This window comes from Melanerpes formicivorus, unplaced genomic scaffold (genome assembly GCF_026170545.1).
Source record: "Melanerpes formicivorus ecotype bairdi unplaced genomic scaffold, bMelFor1.0.p_v2 SCAF_30, whole genome shotgun sequence".
In the NCBI taxonomy this organism is placed as follows: domain Eukaryota; kingdom Metazoa; phylum Chordata; class Aves; order Piciformes; family Picidae; genus Melanerpes; species Melanerpes formicivorus.
Window position 1 is genome coordinate 4,127,475 of NW_027142382.1, and position 5,616 is coordinate 4,133,090.

The 5,616-nt window shown below is 51.0% G+C and overlaps 1 long non-coding RNA gene across 1 annotated transcript; it reads left to right on the top strand.

The window, feature by feature from the left end:
• The first annotated feature begins 468 nt into the window (after positions 1–468).
• Positions 469–5,227, top strand: LOC137449605 (uncharacterized). Its single transcript, XR_010989434.1, has 3 exons — positions 469–664; positions 826–905; positions 3,402–5,227. It is a non-coding gene; the product is annotated as an uncharacterized lncRNA (long non-coding RNA).
• Positions 5,228–5,616: the final 389 nt, after the last annotated feature.

A 5,616-nucleotide genomic window follows, 5' to 3' on the forward strand; every position in this document is an offset into this window, starting at 1 on the left:
CTGGTGTGTGATTGACTCCTGCATGGTCAGAGACAGTTTCTTGCTGGAGCTGACCGACTTCAAAAGTAAAACTCGGTTTCTTGCTCCTGCCTCCTGACATTCCTCACACAGAAAGCTTTTTCTCCTTGTCCTGGTAATAAATTTTTTAAAGGCAATAAATTTCCACTTCTTTTAATAATTCGTTTTCACCTGACCAGATTCCAGGTGGGTGTTTAGCCTCTAACTTTCAATTGGTGTCTGGCAAGGAGCCTGTAAACCACACCTTTGAAAAACACCAGTGTTCATACCCCTGCCCTCAGCCTCCCTCGCTGCCTGGGATTTACTCGCCTGGCTGACTGGCTCCGGCCATCAGCGAAGCTGTGGCTTTAAGAGCTGCATCCTTTCCCAATGCCGTGCCTTTGGGGTTGTGCTCTCCCTCCCCCAGATCTTAGATTCTCTCTCTGCAGGATGTCAGCTGTCCTCCTTGTCTCCTCCCTTCAGTGGGATGGCTTCCTCTGCTCTTACTGTGATAAGAGTTTGTTTTCTTCTCCAACATACCCTGGGCTACTGCCGCTCTCCGCATTTTTCTGCTTTGATACCTGCATTTATGTTCTGATGTCTCTCTCTCTCCTGGGGCCGTACTGCTTTGCTTTTCTCACCCAAAGCAGGTCTGCCGCAAAGACAGGTATAACTAATAGCGCCGGGCTCCATCAATGAAGCAGAGTTCAATTTACCCTCTGCAGAGATGGTAGGAAAGGGGGCACGGGCAAGAAACGTCGGGCTAAGATTTATGTGGGACTGTTGTCTAAATGAGTTTCCCTACACTTCCTTATTTCCATGGAGCAGGGAAGCTGCAGACATCTGCTCTGTGCCTGATACCACCCTCGATTCCACCAGAAGAAACTTTTCCCAGGAGGCAGAAGCAGGTAGTTTTCCAGGCTGGTGGGGTTTTTTGGGGTGGTTTTTGGTTGGTTGGCTGGGGGGTTGGTTGTTTGGTTTGGGTTGGGTTTTTTTCTTTGTTGTTTTTTCTCTTTGTTGTTATCAAGGGCTCTGTTTCCATCAGGGAGATAGGTAGATGCAGGCTGTGGGTTTGCTCTGCAGCTCCTGGCCTCATGCAGCCTACATGTGCAGTGGAAATCCTTTGCTCCAGGCAGCTTGTACACCACCTGCTCTCCAAAGAAAAAGGGAGACCCAGAGCTTGAATTCAGTCCTCTCAGAGGCTGCCTGCAGTGGGTATGGGGGCAGAGGAGCTCTTACTTTGCTCAGGCACAGTGTATTTCAACAGCCCCTCGTCCTCCTCAGAGGGAACCCCTGCTGTTCTTTCCATTGCTGCTTTTGTGCAGGGCTGATGTGAGATTAGATGATTCTCTCGCCGGAGCTGTGGCAGCCCTGTCTCCTGCAGGACGTCATGCAGCTACTGGAGAACTGGGTCCCTATTACAAGAAGGATCTGGACGTGCTGGAGCTTGTCCAGAGAAGGGTCACAAGGATGATCAGAGGGCTGGAGCTCCTCTCCTATGAGGACAGACTGAGGGAGTTGGGGCTGTTCAGTCTGGAGAAGAGAAGGCTCCGAGGAGACCTTATTCTGGCCTTCCAGTATCTGAAGGGGGCCTACAAGAAAGCTGGGGAGGGACTTTTCAGGGTGTCAGGTAATGATAGGACTAGGGGGAGTGGGAAAAAACAGAAATGGGTAGATTCAGATTGGATGTTAGGAAGAAATTCTTCCCCATGAGGCTGGTGAGACACTGGAACAGGTTGCCCAGGCAGGTGATGGAAGCCTCATCCCTGGAGGTTTTTAAGGCCAGGCTGGATGTGGCTCTGAGCAACCTGCTGAAGTGTGAGGTGTCCCTGCCCATGGCAGGGGGTTTGGAACTAGATGATCCTTGAGGTCCCTTCCAACCCTAACAATTCTATGATTCTATGAACAAGCACCAGACCCAGGGCAGGCTGCCTGCCTATAAGACACTCCCTACGTTTGGGGGCTGAAGGAAGACTCCAGCAAGATGCAGACGACAAAGACTCTTCTACACTCAGGCTGCAATTATAGAGAAATTCACTTTTATGCCTGAAAGTTGTGTGGTTTATGGCTTTCGACATGTGTGCTAAAGCTCTTGTGTGCCACATGCAATGCCTTGCATGGCTGTGCAAGCATCCCTGCATCTCCCTGGGCAGATACTCCTGCCTTCAGAGGGAAAGGGATGTTGAAACTAAGGAAAAATAGCCTGACTTTATACTAGCCCCATAACAAAATAAATTGAGGGGAATGTGTTAACTTTTGTTTGATTTAACTTTGCCAACTTTCAAGTCAGCTCTCGAGCACCCAGAAGGTTTTAGAAAATGTTTAATCTAGCTCAGACAATTTCCTGAACTCCCTAACTTGGACCACCCCATTTTCTGACATGCTGCCAAAAGGCCTTAGTTACTCACAGGCTCCAGCGTGCTGCTCTTTCACAACTTCTTGCTGTCCTCTCACCCCCACCCTCAAGCCGTTGTAAGTGCCTTAATATAGTCCAGAAAGAGGAACCTCCATGCCTGGTGAAGCAAGTCCTGCTGATAGCCGCCAACGTGCCTGGCAAACGACTGCCCCAGCATGCTCCAAGGCTGTGCACAGTGTGAGTGTGAGCATGCAGCCTGCCTGTGCTAGGCTGCCTGCTCCCGGTGTGCCTTGACCACCCTCCCATCTCACCCCTGCCCATAGAGTCAGCCTCTGAGCTCTGCCTCTCCCTCTAAAGAGCCCAGGGATGCTCCCTGTTGTGGTCATACAGGATGGGCAGTCACACAGGATGCCTTTTTCCACATTGGTTTATACCCTAGTTTTGCTGTCCTGATGCCCCTGAAGCCAAACCCTGTGTCTGGCAAAAAGCAGCAGGGGCTATGTCTCATGGTCACAGGACAAATACAATCATGAGTGTCACCTCTCTCATCTCCCTCACCACTGCATGCTGTCTGTGCAGCTATCCCAGAGCAGGGAGCAAGGAGGAACACACATGGCACACAGAGATGCTATGCTGATGTCAGAGCCTTCAAAGATGCAACTTTCAGACCTAAAAGTTATTTATTTTTCCAGCAGGGCTGGAGCTGGAGTTTCAACAAAGCTGCAGCTCCCTAGGATTTTAGTCACTCTCCCACTTAGCAGTGCTTGCTGTTTTGGGGCTTATCACCATGTGATAAAAGTTTCCTCCTGAAACTTAGTTTCCTGCTCTTCCTGTGTGCTTCCCTTCGTCGTCCACCCACGCCACTGGCTCCAAATAAGTGCAGAGAGTTCCCTAGAGCTCTCCACCACCTACTCATCACCCTGCTGTCCTTCCTCCCCTGCCCACTTGCCCTGTCCTCTCTTGGTCACAGTGGAGGTGGGAGAACTGGAAAAACTGGCTGGGCTTTTCCAGGGATTTCTGGAGGGATTTGCTCTCTTTCTTTCCCCAGACCTGACTGGCCCATCTTTCAGATTTTTACTGGGAGATTCGCGTTCAGCCACAAACCTGAAGGAAATAAGAAGTCAGGAGGAAGAAGATAAAGGCAGCAGTTTAAAAAAGTGAAGAATTAAACGGCTAGGCTCACACATCTGACTGCAGCTTCTTGCTGGCTAAAACTGGCACAGAGCTCATCAGAAGCCCTTGAAGCCAGAGCTAGCCCTACAGTGCAGCCCTGCTGTGAGATGCTCTGTCCCAGCATGTGCCAGAAGAGGGGTGATGTTCCCTGGTCCCCGGGCAGGGCTAGTGGGAGGGATGAAATGTCCTTCCCTCTCCCTTGGGGAACCACCTTTGCTGCAGGGGAAACACTGCTGGTAGGAAACAGCGATTTTGTCAAGTCAAACTTTTGCCAGGGGCAAGGGCTTTCCCGGGGCCAGAGCCATCCAGGACTGGCAGGGCTGGGTTTTCACATACTCAAGATAGCTGGCATTCCTTGGGTCTTGTAGGTGGTGTGCAGCTCTTCTTCCACTTGCTGAGAGGCTCTGAGCGTGGTGGCACAAAGGGTCTTTCACAGCTTCAGAGTCAAGAAGTTATCACTCAGATATAATTTCCCTGTCCTTCACAGAATTATTGCAGGAGGGAGAGGATTAGCAGGTATGCAAATCACAGTGGGTGGGGGAGGGAGGGAAGTCTGTGCTAAAAAATTAATAAATGCCACAGTGGTGTTGCTGCTCCTGCTCTCCAGTGCCTTTGTAAGAAAAAAAACTGAGTGTTTGCAGGGTGACTGCAGACCTGATGGGAGAAGAGAGCCAACCTTCCTCCTCCTGGTTCCTGCACCAGGTCAGGTAACAGGATCTCCTGCACAGCTGGGGCTAGAACAAGCAGCCAGCACCCCTCTGCACACACACACACAAACACGCCCCGTGCAGAACTGCAGCATCTCCCTGCCTTGGGTGTTGGGGGCTACTGCATGCTGAGCAGAGAAGATGGCAGACAGCAAAGCCAGCATCCAAGTGAGTGAGGGAATGGACTTCCCAGTAGTGCTGCTGGGAATTCCTGTGGTCCCTGAAATGCTGGGCTGTGTGGAGACTGTGTCATGCTGCAGCCGCACGGCATGCCTGCTCTTCCTGGCTGGCTGTCATTGACCGGGGCCAGGCAGCAGCCTCGGGTGAGCAGGCAGCTGAGTCCCTCCTTCACCCTGGGCACCTCCCCAGTCACCCTGTCCCCGCTCCCAGCCCTCTGCTCGGGTCTGATTTAAACGGGAGGCAGCACATCTGCACCCTCACCTCACCTAATCCAAGAGAGTATTCGTTGCTGGGGCCCGGGGAGGAGGGAAGGCTAATGGCAACCTAGAGTGATTTAAACAAGCCCCTTAGTGCCCGATTTCAATTCCTAAATAAATCTGCTTTAAATTGCATTGCTTTATAATTCACCTCTTTTTATTTGATCAGTCAGCAGGGCTGCAAAACTTTCATGTACTTAAGGTGTTTCTAAGCTCCCTATCCTGCCAGATGGAGATACCACTTGTAAAAGGCTTGGGTTTCAACCCCTGAGCTCACCAGTCAGTCATCCAAGACCAGTGGCCAGAAACCTGTCTCCTGTCCTCATAATGGGACCATCTCATTCCTGGCTTTTGTACATCACGGAGGCCCATTGTGATCACCAGCATCTCTGGGGTCCCCACCTGGCATGCTAGGACACTTAGGAGAAACTGGAGTGAGGATATTTTGGCCACTGGCTGTGACAGTTCACATCCCTAGGAGTTTACATTTTACCATTCGTACCAGGAATCAGCTCTCTCAGTGTCAGAGGGTTAGACAAATACCTGAAAAAGTAATAAACCTGTCAAATAAATTTACTTCACAAGAAGACCAAGCCCTGCAGAAGTCTCTGTTGTGTGTTTTTTAAAATACCTGATGGCTTCACAAGCAGCCTGCCTGGGATGCTGCAGTCCTTGGCACTCCAGAACCCCTCAGCAGCAGAAGAGAGGTGCACATATGGGAACATCCTTGGGGCTGTTTTGCTGCGATTTGGCATCAGCTGCCAAGCAGATCCACTCTCCCCCTCCCTCTCCTCTGGTGCTGGCTCACCTTGCTCTGCCTCAGAAGTAACCTCAAGGGCTCCACCAGCTTGCACTGAGCTCATTTGAGACTTACCACAGGTGAAGTTAAGGCGAATGTTGAGCAGGAAAAGACTCCAACACCGTTAGAAGAACAGCCGGATGTTCA